Source organism: Cupressus sempervirens, chromosome 5, assembly GCF_028749045.1.
Source record: "Cupressus sempervirens isolate cs-2001-9-10 chromosome 5, ASM2874904v1, whole genome shotgun sequence".
Classification (NCBI taxonomy): Eukaryota; Viridiplantae; Streptophyta; class Pinopsida; order Cupressales; family Cupressaceae; genus Cupressus; species Cupressus sempervirens.
Genome location: NC_143122.1, coordinates 454323976 through 454337921, shown reverse-complemented (window position 1 = coordinate 454337921; position 13946 = coordinate 454323976).

Genomic DNA, 13946 nt, shown 5'->3' with positions numbered 1-13946 from the left:
GTTCATTATCCCTATACCACCTTTCTACTTGATGATAAGTCAACCTAATGTATTGATCTGCCCTTGGAAGATGGAATACTTTCTTGATGTTCTTTGGCCTCAGATCTAGGAAAATCTCCCCTATTATTCTCTTCACAACTCTCTCCTCTAAAACAAAATTCTCTACTAAGGCCATAACCAATTCCGAAGATTGCACCAATATAGGGTGTGAAGCCACATTTACCAATATTGATCTAATAAGGATAGAAATCATTAGGGATCTCTCATTTGGCTTATTTTAGAGTACTAAAAACATATTCCAATCAATATGACCTAACTTAGTGTCCCAAATCTCTAAATGCGCATCCTAGAAGCATGATTTTGGTTGGACACCTTGAAACTTAAAGACCATAGGTTTTGGAACAATATTCACTGTAAGAAAGGATGAGGAGGAAGCCATTTTATCTACAAAAAACCTAAGATCATTAGTCTAGAAGGTTAAAAATCAAGCCCTAAACCAATCGTAATTACTAGAAAACCAGACCTAGAACTCAAAAATATCATAAAACACCTAAAAAACCTTATTTATGCCTCTGATGCACAATTTTTAGCACACCTTGTGCAACTTGAGGGTGCACTTTTTTATCAAACAAATTTTTACAACTAAGGGTGCGCACATGCACACCTTGAGGAGTATGCATGTGCGCACCCTTATTCTCTACAAAGACTTAGCTTAAAAAATTAATGGTGCATAGTTGCGCACCTTTGAAGGTGCAGAGTTGTACACCATTAACCAAAGAGTTATGAAGTAATGCTTTGTGAGGTTCCATAATCACACCTTAGATAGGTGTGCATACACACACAAGGTTTAGTGACTAAAGGTACATACCTTTCACATATTGAATAGGTGTGCAAGGTGCACACCTTTAAAATTAAGTGTTTGATGTCTGTGTAGGAAAGAAGATGGCACACCTCAAAGGGTGTAGAGGTGTTCTTGCCAATAGTTGGAGGAGATAATGAGTATAGAGAATGGGGGATCCCAAGATTTTATAGGCTCAGGATGGAGCACATCCTTTGGGGGTGTACACCTATGCATGTGTGCACTCCTAAAGGGAAGTGCTCCATGCTAGTGCATCTAATGCACTTATTGTACCTTGAGGGGTGTGATAAGTGCACTAGTGCACCCCTCTTCTACAAAATTCACCTTTTCATCTAAAATTCCAAGTTTCCAACAAATGGGTTCTTCAGGCAGAGGGTAAAACAAGACCTAGACTCTAGGTAAAAACCCTAAGAAGACTCAGAGCCCAGACTAGGCATCTTAGAAAAAAAACTTACTTGGGGGTCCCCATTTCTAGGAGAGATAGGGTGTGCATTGTGAAACCACAACAAATAGCCCCAAGAAAAAAGAAGAAATGACAAAGGCATTTCTTCACTAGAAAACATGCTTTTGAAACATATCAACCACCAATTGAGTTTGAACACTTTGAACACCTTTCAAGTCCCTTGGTAGTCCAAAATTTAGAATCTCAAATCTTCAAGCTTAATGTGTACTCAGTGTATTCATTTCCTTTGATGTTTCAAGGTGCAAACTTGTCATCAATTTTTAGCAAATTGGAAACAATCTTCCACTCCATTGATCCATTCATCCAAAATATTCATAGATCATGTGTATTAATAACTACTTGACCATATGAGAGAATCCATTCACGAGGGCTCTTAATGGATTATCACTTTATGAATTTTAGGTTTTGATCAAAATTTTAAGTTCTTCTTCAAAGAGCTTTCATGTTTACATTTGATTCTTCCATGAAGAGATTGAATAGACATTGGACAATGACTTTAGAGTGCATATCTCTATTTTTCAGATTATTTTTCCTTAGGCCTTTTCAGAATCTTTCATTCTTAACACCATATTTCTATTTTTTTCTTTCTATACCCTAACCACACTTAGAATATGTGGCCAAGGCATTAGTGTCATTTCTTAGATTCTTTTAAATTTGATAACCACTTGCATTCCTCTTTAATGAACTTTACGAATACTCCCATGTCAAACAATGATCTTAACAATTCTTTGAAAAAACCTTTTGTTTGAATCGATAAGTTTTAGGTTGTCCCTCACTATAGTCAACCTTGATTTGAAAGCACTAAGATAGTCAATTTTTTAAATTTGCAAAGTATTTGAGAGCTATTAATCTATAATCCTAATTTCAAGACTATAAGTCCTTTATGAATGTAAGTAACATCCTCCTCTAGTTGGTAGAAAATACATATTATCTAAATATTTTAGCAAAGAAATACCTCTTCCTAAAATTCAAAATCATAAGAAAATGGTTTGTTAAATATGTAAAGATAAAATCTTGATTGCACCTAACCCCTGGACAAACACAACTCTAAAAACAAACATACAACTGAAAGGAAACACACTTGTATAAATAAACACACAACTTGGAGAAATAAACACACATATAAAAAGGGAAATTATTATTACTATTTGAGATGTTTCCTACTTTTAGGCTTCAAAGTAATGTTTCAAGAATTGTCCATTGACTAGCAATGGAACCAATTTCCCTTGTAAGGAACTTAGCCTAAAATTATTTTCTCCTATAATTTCTATGATATGATAAGGGCCAATCCACAAGAATTGGAAATTAGTATGGCTACCCTACTTTTCTTTCACTTTGTCCCATAAAAGAACAAGACTAGATATTTTGAAATATTTAATCGTGGCCCTCTTATCAAATCACTTTTTAGTGACAACCTAATGTTTTGCCATATGTTCTAAATTAGTTGTCCATTTTTCATCCATTCATAAGAAAGTGTTGCATGGCAAGAAAGTGTCGTACTGCCATTTAAATACTATCGTACAACACTACTAAAGTGTCACACCACTATAGAGGAAAGTTTCACATGAGGTCTATATGTAAACCTAATCAGGTGACCAACAAGCACTTTTTGACTTGACCAAAATGTTTCGAGGGGTTTTTGGGATACCCTTTAGGGTTGTGCTACTTCCTAGTTTAAAAAGTTTTCTATGGGGTTCAAAATATATTAGTTAAGTATAAGTTGACATATATTTAATTCCTAATACTTAAGATATATTTTAATATATGCAAAGATTCATTTGAGATAGGTTCCAAACCTCTTTGAGTTAAGATGGAGATTTTAGGAAATTTCAAGGCTTCAAAAATCTAGACTTAGCCAAATTTCAAGAATCAAAATTTATCTTTTAGCATGGTGTTTAGTAGATTAGAGGTTATAACTTTGAGTCCTCATCTTCCATATGCCCATTGTTGGTCTCTACTTGTGATTCATGATTATGATACATTTAGTGGAAGTGGACTTGTATGTCTAACCATGCTAAGGAGCTTTTACTTTGGTTTTGAAAGAGAACATCCCATCAATATATTATCATGATTCATGTGATCTTTGGTTTGTGAGTTTTGGTTTAGAGCTTGGAGATCTTCGGAAGTAGTTGTAAGACTTCCATTGATGTAGGTGAACATGTGAGTCTTGCCATGTTCCCTATTCTCATCACCTTGTGTTGATGCTTCACTCTTGCACTTAGTTACTTCATGCTATTGCTAAGTAACTTATATTAAGATAAAAATTATTCAATGCATGTTTTATCCTTGTGTTCCAAGGATCTTTGAGTAGGGCATTACATTTTGCATGGGGAGGTTTTTCCTAGAAGGGCTTCCCACATTAAATCTTATTTTTTGTGTCTTGTCTTTATATTTCTTACTATCTTATATAATTGTGCATCTTTAAAATTTATTGTTGCTTATTTCCATGTAATTTGGCATTTAGAAAGAATTTTTGCACTATTTCTTTCCTAACAAGCGGTATCAGAGCCTGGCCAATTGTGTTATCCTTGTCGGGTAGGGTTTGTTGTGCCAATTTGTTTTCAATGGGAGTTTTCAAAAAAAATCTAAAAATTTGAGATGATTGGCACTTTAGGAAGAATGGACATTGAAAAGTTCAATGACACAAACTTTGAGTTGTGAAAACTTAAAGTTGAAGATATGCTAGTTGATCAAGATCTATGGATTGTTGTGTCTAACAACAGACCTTTAGGTGTGAAATAGGAAGATTAGGATCTAGAAAATTAGAAGGCTAGAGGAATGATAAGAATGGGTCTTGTAGATTCAATTTTATTGAATGCCCATGAGGAGAAAACTACACATTCCTTGTGGAAGAATTTGGGAGACATTGATAAGGTAAAACGTTAAGTAAACAAACTTTTGTTAAGAAAGAAATTATACTCTTTGAGGATAGATGGAGGAATGATTGTGGTAGATAATCTAAACTCACTCAATATGATGATTATGTAGTTGAAATATTTTGGTGTTTCCATTAGTGAAGAAGAGTGTTGCATGTTATTGTTGTGCTCATTTCCTGATTCATGGGATCACTTGGTAATGGCCATTGAAAGAATGACTACCTAGTTTAAAATGGATGAAGTAGTTATTGCACTTTTGTCAGAGGAAATACAAAGGAAGTCCTTTGAAGAAAACAAAGAATCTATCATTGTATGAGGTATATCTAAGGACAAAAGTAAGAAGAAGGACACAAATTCAAAGTCTCAAGAATGATGATACACCACTCTTGGAAAAAGGTCCAAGGTGAAATGTTGGAACAATGGGCAGAAAGGTCATTGTAGACGCTCAAAAATGGTTCATATCTATGACCTCATCACTTCTTCATACTAATTTGTCCCATTTTCTCATTCTACTAACTTTGATCTTTTGACCAGATTGATCATACTTTATCATTTGTATCCTTCTTCACATCAATTTCATATCAACTCAAAACCATTTCAAATCAACTCAGAATCACCCCAAATCAACCCAGAATCACTCGAAATCACCCCAAATCAACTTGGAATCACTCAAAATCAGTCCTAATCAATCCAAAACATATCAAACATCTCAAATCAATCATCATTGATCCACTCCTAGGCATTTTTGTGGCTTTCAGTGCCTTGGAAACCTATCAACTTATCAATCTTATCAATCTGACCTTAGTACTGTCATGGCTCTCAGTGCTAGGTCAAAATATCATTCATGTCATTCAATCTTTGACATTGTTGAGGCTTTCAATGTCAGATCATGGCATCATCAACCATTTTAATAATATTGACAATGTCCGTCAGTGTTATTATGATCAAACCTTATCAATCAATTTCAATCCTGTAGCATTTACAATGTCGGTAAAATGTTACATATCAATTTATTCATGTCATGTGTCCTTGGCATGTTATCAATTTCAATCTATCAATTAATTTGACCATGGTTTTGGTATACCTTTTCATCATCTTATTTGATATCCATCATCGTCAAATTTTCATCAAAGGGTACAGTAGCATTCATTTAATCAATTTGGCCAATCATCTGCTAATTTTCTCTATAGGATTAAATAACCCATAATTTCATTCTATTATTCCTTCTAATTATTCTTCCCAATTATCATCCTCAATTAATTAATTTTATTAATTAATTGATTCATTATCTGTAAACCATGGAAATTCTTAATTTCCTAAGTTCCATTTTTCATCATTAAATCCATTTTCTACTAATTCTTATTTATGGAATAAGAAGATTTTTAATTCAAATATTCCATAAAATATTGCATCATCATGACACTTGGATGTGACACCTCGTGGATCCTCCTTTGACACTTGGCTAAGACTTGTCATAATCAAATATTATTACCTCTTACGCATGTCACTATTTGGCTTATTCATCATAGATTCTTGGCTTTAAGTGGGTTGAGGAATCTTATGATGCATCATAGATTGTCTTCCAAATTTGACTCTCATGTGTCATAGAATCTTACTTTTGGCATATTCTATCATATGCGTCATAGGAATATCATTACCTCTTACGCATGTCCCTATTTGGCTTATTCGTCATAGATTTTTGGCTTTAAGTGGGTTGAGGAATCTTATGATGTGTCATAGATTCTCTTCCACATTTAGCCAAATTTGACTCTCATGTGTCATAGAATCTTACATTTGGCATATTCTGTCATATGCGTCATAGGAATCTCTTGCCACATCGCATGTCTATGGGTGACAAATCTAAAGCTCTCACCCTACATGAAAATTATAAAATGGACACCCTTCCTCTCATTTTAGAATGAGAATGCTTAAGTCTTGAGTCCTTGAATCTTTGAGTTTTTGAGTCTCTACTAATTTTCATTTTGCATTCTCTCTCTCACATAAAATCACACTTCAAGTATTCTCATGGCATTATCACTATCATAGGCTTTTGCTTCAATTTTGTGTGCACAATAGGCAACTTTGGAGCTACAATCATTTGGAGAAGAAAGAAGGATATTGGAGCTACAAATGGAAAAGGGAGTTTTTGATGATGTTTGCTTTCTTTTGCTTAGTTTGGCTTTCATGGTAGACTAGTGGGTGCTAACGTATGATTATTGAGTTTGTGCTTTGCTCATAGTATGTTATGCTTTTAGCCCATGTTTTGGTCCTACATTTGGTGAATCTGATGTGAAAATGCATATCTAACTTGGGTTTTCTTGTTTTGTGCTTGTAGGTGCAAGGAAGAAGCTCACTTGGAAGGGTATAATGACTATCTGCTCTTTCTTTTCACACCTAGATCTATACTGTCAGAGCACACCTAGGTTCATAGTAAGCACATGCACCAATCAAAATCTGCATTTCAAGCTCCTATCACTCTCTAGGACATAGATTAGGTGATTTTTGGTTACTAATGGTCTATTTGCAGCATGTGGCGATCATTGGATGAAGATATGATCATAACAAACTACTGATGTGTGCTTTGCAGGACGTTGTCGAAGACCTTGTGTGTCTTTCAAAACTATGTGTGTGGATTTCCTAGATTAGATAACATTTCATTTGGTGCTTAAAAAGAACCTTTTTCTTTTTTTCCTGGCATGTCTACAGTGTTAAATCCATAGGAGTTGTATTGGACGTATCCTCTCCCCTCGCCATTCGTGAATCTTGGGTGTAAGAGAAATCTGTGTAACTTCTATAGGAGGCCTGCCTTGGACCAAGATACTCGATATTGGGTATGCCAGGAGATGACCTTAGAGCAGTAACAGGCCAAAGCCAGGTCAAAATTCCAGCCGCTATATAAAATTTGATTATAGTGAAAGCTATGTCGGCGGTATTGCTACATGATAGCTCTCCTCTAGTATCCTTGTGGTGCGTCAAACCCCGATTCTCGAGGCTGGGAGACCTTTTGCGAAAGTTTATCATTAACTTGCTGAATGGAATGCCCTTACTAAAAAATATGTTTTAGTGGCCAAAATCCTTTCTATCCACTAGCTCAAGGGGTCACCCATGCCCATGAAGACATCCTACATTCTTGTGGTCCTTAGTAGAGGCAACAATCCCTTGGGAAGTCATGCCCCTTGGGAAGCGGATCTTGGTAGACCTGAGAAGTGAGTGCACTGTAAGGGGGAGCTTGTGGTGCCAAGATCATAGGTTGTTCACTCAGGATAAGCATGGCTAAACTTTGGTTCAATTAGGAATTTAGTGGATACAGTTCTAAAAGCCTAGGTTGTGGTGTGTTTGTTAACTTTTACAACAACTATTCTTGTCTTAATGTGTCTTGTGTGTGTGTAAAACATAATCAAGATAAAAGCCAAAATTTTAAATTTACACCTTGGATATCATTTGAACTTGTCAAAATATCACACATTGCAAAAATATTTCAACCTTATCAAACTTTGCAAACATTGATTCAACACACTCGAACCTTGGAAAACATGGCGACTTGTGCTCTTAAATGTGCTTGGCAAAACGTAGATCTCATATTTGCATAGATTTCAATTGCATTCACCCTAGTCTAGGCTTCATTCTTACATCATATAGGCTTCATATTTCACCTTTTAGTCCTTATTTAGTATCTATTACTTTTCATATTGCAACCATTTAGGTTCAGTTTACTTTCCTTAGTTTTTTGCATTCTCATCTCAAAATCAGCACTTTGCACTCACCACCTTGCATCCTTGCATACCTATTCATCATATTGACCACTTTATCCATCATTCCAAGTGTCCTAACAATCATTTTGAGCATCCATACTAGCCCTAACACTGTCCTCTACTGTTTACCTCTCTGTGACATCAATCCTGAAACCATAGCTTCCAAAATTGCCTCAATTTCAGCCCAGCTTACCAACTGTGCCCAGAAACTACCAACTACGTCCAACTGGGCCCCAACTATGTCATTGATGTATTTTTAACTATCTAGGCACACTTGGTGGTCCTGAGATCTAGTTTTGGGTTCTAGATAACATTTTGGTGCTTCAACAGTGTCCTTAGGTACCTGGTTAGCTCCCCTTGCACTAGCTTGACCAGATCTGCATTCTACAGTAGCTAATCATCATCACCTTCACTTTAGACATCATTATATATTTCATAACCTTCATTTTTCATCTCCCAACCCATACTAACATCAACCCCATCATCTTAGCTTCCTAGCATGTCAGTTTGGTAACCATACCCTTTAGAATTAGCAGACGTTCTTCCTAGCTTACCAACTGTGCCCAGAAACTACCAACTGCACCCAAAATAGCTCTAAGTGTGTCAATGATGTAGTTTATACTATTAGGTCACACTTGGAACTATTAGGGCACACTTGGGTACCTACATGACCATTTTGGGCCTCTGAACTAAACTTTAGGACCCCAAAACTGCATCTAGGAGCCTCTAGACCTCCTTGTTCTGCACTTGACCCAAAACTGCATCTTGCACCCAAAATCCCCTCTTTTATCATAGGAATTTTCCATATCACATATCTTCTCAGCATCACCATCATTTTGAGTCCTCAAAACATCATTTTGAACCCCCAAAACCTTTGAATTTAGTCAAAAATCTAGAAAAAGTATAAGTCTTAGAGTATCTCCTAGTGTTGATGGATAATGGATCTTGAATAGTCCTTTTATCTTTGCTTATAATTTTATTTGGTCAAAATTTATCTATGTCTTGATATATTTGACCTTTTTCATCTTTTATCAATTTGATCTTTTCGTCTTTTATCATTTTTTGGTCAAGGTCCAAAGTCCTTTATCACAAGGTTAAACTCTTAGGCAAAATACTTTCAAAAGGTTTTATCTAAGTTCAAAAATTTCCATATACCCTTGTCATAGCATCCCCAAATGTCATTTTGAACTACCCTAGTAGTATATCCCCTTCATATTGCATTGATCAAAATCCTGAACATCATTTTCACTACCAATCCCTATCAAATTGTCCATCAACCAAATTACCTTTTTGAGCATTTACCCTCATTTTGCATGTCCCAAATGTCATTACAAACCCTAGAACATCATCCTTTGCATGATATAACTTGCATACATCAAGCTTTATCATCCTTAACAAGTCCAAAACATAACCCTAATTGTCATTTTGCATACCTTAGAGTCATTTTCATCCCCTCTAGTCAAACTTCAAAACATCACCTTGCATTTGCATTTGCATAACATCCCTAGGATATTTTCACTTTGCACATCAAAACCCTAATTCATTTAGCATTTCCTCACATTTCATAACATTCTTAAACAATTAAAAATCCCAAAAACACTCATATCTTGCATACCCACCACTCTTTGCACTCTTAGGTATCATGCCACCACTTACTAGGAGACAAACAACTCAGAGACCAGAGGAACTCTATCAACCTTTGTTTTTTGAGGCACAAGCACAACCAAAACCTCATCCAAGACAATGAAAGAGCAAGAAAATCCAAAAAATCTTTGACAAAGACCAAATCAAGGCATCACAACCATTACTATTAGATCCTTTGAATATGTATACGCAAGATCCTCATAATCAAGCTATGGCACAACAAAGCCTGAACAATGCACCTATCATGAGATTTCCTCCAAACACTTCCCACACACATGGGATGGTTCAATGGAGTCCTAACATTGAACCTATATTTGTGCCAATGCCACTAGGAGAAGGAAGTGTACCAACCTCACCTAAAGATGAACAATCACATTCATTTGAATTCAGCCAACCTAACACATCAAACATACAACAAGGTGTTGTACACCTAAGTGATGACTCTGTCAGTGATTATGGCATCACTGATGAAGAAATGGCTAGGGCATGTCAAGACAAATTTTTTTGCAAGAACTTCAAATTTTTGGCAGCTCAAGAAATTGTCAAATTTAATCCAAACTTGGAAAGTCCTAGGTCCAAAAATCAAACCAACACCACAATTGAAAACATCCAACCCATGATAAATTTGGACTTAGAAAAGGGAAAACAACCTTTGGAGTTTTCAAACACAATAATGGCACCTATAAGATCCCATCAAGAACCAACAATTGAAATCCTCCAAAGTACATTTGAACACATCAATGTCAACCCCTTGTTTGATGAAATACCACCAATCCCTAAACACCCCAAAAGGATATTAAGACTTGATTTTAGTCACATGATGCAACAACAAGATGCACCTAAAGGGACCCATGCTCTAGGGATGCCAGACATACCTTCTTTGGAGGCAAATAAAAAAGTACACCTTTGCTCCTAACTTTACCCAGTGCTACGACATCAAACACTATGGAGCCTCTCATAAATACAACATGTGAAACATCAAGCGAAACCATCCCTATGGACACACAAAGGAAAATTCTTATTGACATTACACCCATTCCCAATAGAAATGTATCTCATAGTCAATTCAATATGATGTTGCAAGTAGGAACATCTAAAACAAAAAGGTACCAAAACAACAATACAAACATGATATTTAATTCTCAAGGACTTAGTCAACCCCCACGAAAACAAAAACCTACAATGGTACAAGGACTCAACACTTCCAAGGCACAATCAAGTCTACATCCTCTTGACACACATCCCACATATCAACAACAACATCAAACACAACGACAACAATCACAAGTGGGGCAAACATCCAACATTACTAACATGCAATCCCATGTGGACCCACTTGACTTACACACAATTTATAAAAAACAATTCCAACAACAACAAATGATGTTTTCTAAACAACAAGAGCAACTCAAGCAATAGTTGGAATACCAAAGTCACCTTGAGCAACAAATTGCATACCAACAACTTTTGTTACAACAACAACATGTGCCACAACAACCTCAACAAATACCTCTACAACAACAAGCACGCACATGGTCTGACATACAACCAACAGAGGTATCCCAACAACAACCACAACACATGGCACAACAACAACACATGGTACAACAATCATATTCAATCCCACAACAAGTGCCACACCAAATACCACAACATGTACCCCAACAATAGGGACCTTTCTATCTTCAAGGTAGCAACATACCTCCACCACCTAGCAACACTTCATCAGATTCATCAGAGATAGAAATTTCAGAACCAAGTAGACATAGTTCTCGCCATAGCAAATGGTCTACTCATAGACACAAAAGACTTGAAAGAAAGACCATCATGCAAAACCCTGATGAGGAATTATTACAACAATTCATCAACTTTCCAAACAAGTCGAGGCATTGGGAGTCCAAAAGAAATAGGCTTTATATACAAAAAGGGACCTACGTCCTAACCCATTCGATAAAAATCTGTATATGCCTCCATTCCCAAAACACTTTGAGGCTCCAAGGTTTGAAAAATACCAAGGAAAAGGAAACCCTATTGACCACATCAAAGAATTTTGTGCTTCATGTACTGAACTCAGTGATGAACCCACTTACCTTATGAGATTGTTCCCTCATTCTCTAGGTGGGCCTACACTTGAATGGTACTCCAAACTTCCTGGTAATATCAAATCTTGGTCAAAGCTAGGAGACAAGTTTATCTCCCACTTTGTCTTTAACATTACAAATGAGGTGACACTTTCTGATTTGTGCTCAACTAAATAGAAGGTAGGAGAGCCATTCATCACATTCTTACTCCGTTGGAGAAGCTTAGTTAGTCAATGCTCACTAGACATTCCTGAAGAACAACAAGTAAACTTGTGCATTGAAAACTTAGTCCCAGACTTAATGTATTAACTCAACATCAAGAGTTCAAGCACCATTTATAACCTGATGAAAAAAGGGGCTAGTATTGAAGACGCTCTTGTCCATAAGGGAATCCTCAAGATAAACAAAGATAACACAAATACTAGCTCGTCTAATGACAAGGCAAAATTTTTCTTCGAAAATAAGAATGTGACTAATGGTGGCATTATGGATGCCCGCATGATTAGCACAACACAACCTCAACTGACTTTGAAAGGTGTAAACCCTAAAAATTCACAAACTCCTACTCAAACAACACCTCAACAACAAAAAACTAAGACTTCCATGCAAGACAAAAGCAATCCTAAAACTAAAGACAGGAAATTCACACCATTGGGAATAACACTTGAGACTGCATTACAACAGTTACTGAGTAATAACTTCCTACAATTACCCCCAATCAAAGATGAACCATTGACTAAAGCTGATTGGTGGGATGACAAAAAGTATTGTGATTACCATCGCACCAAAGGACACAAGACCTAATCATGCTTCCAACTGAAACATGCAATACAAGACCTTATTGATGATGGTGTCATCACAGTTGATCCATCACTGTTAGCATCCAATTCTGATCACACTATTTTCAAAAATCCTTTGGGTAATCATGACAAAGAGAAAATCTCAAGTTCAAACTCAAACTCACAAGGTAATGTGAATTACACACATACCGGCTATGACTTCACCATCAATTGCTTTAATCAGTCTGACTTCTGCATATCCACATTCACATTGAAGGATGAAGACCCTCATTGTGTTGTCACTACATGCTATAGCAAGATCACCCTACCTGGAGCCCCATCTAGACCTACTACTTCTACTAGACCTGCACCTCCAAGTAGACCTACTACTCCTACTTCATCTGATTATAGCCTTATTGAACAACTCAGCAAAACCCCTGCACAAATATCCATTTTGGACCTCCTGCGTGCATCCCCCCAACACTAGAAGATCTTGGAGCAAGCCCCTAAAGAATTAGTAGTCCCAAATAACATTGATATTTCCCAATTCCAAGCCATGGTTGGGAACCTATCTGCATCACAACATATCACTTTTTCACCCCGAGATATTCCTAAGGACAAACCTAACCATAATGATCCCCTTTATCTTGAAGTCTTCATCCATAATGCCAAAGTCAGACATGTCTTAATAGATGGTGGAGCAGGACTAAACATCTATACTCTTAAGGTTGTCAAAAATTTGGGTTATTCTGAAGATGATGTGGATCCCTCTCAAAGAATCACAATAAAAGATTACGATGATGGTGAATGCTTCTCCAAGGGCATCATCACATTACCTATCAGAGTTGGTCCATCTATTGAAGACACATTGTTCCATGTCCTAGACATCAAAATGATTTGCAACATGATACTAGGATGCCCTTGGCTTCATGCTATGAAACCAGTCCCTTCTACATATCATTAATGTCTGAAGTTTTCCTATCACAACATAGAGGTTACCATCCCCGGTGATCCAGATCCTTTCCAATTTTGTGCTAATCTAAGAGATGCTGCTGCATTCCAAATCCCAATAAATAATGAAGCACAAACCACAAATTCCTCTAAGTATGTGGATGCTGATATACTGCTCAGTAAAGCCAAGGAAAAGATGAAGATTGAATACAATGGGTGTGGAGAGTACTTTATGTCTCAAGTCTCTCACATTAGGGAGTCACTAGTTTCTCCCCAATCTCATGGTAAATCACAACCACTTCAAGCACAATAATAGATTAGTACAAAGAATGATACTTCTATTAATGAGAATACATCTATATGTATTCAGAAAGAAAAAGCAGAACAAGAACCCAATTTGATATCTCCTAGCAAGTATGAACTTGGGTTTACTATCATGCAAAAACAAGGCTATGATGGCTATAGTTGTCTTGGATCTTAGAAACAAGGTATAATTGAACCCATCACTACAAAAGGAAAACCTCCTAGTTTGGGGCTTGGA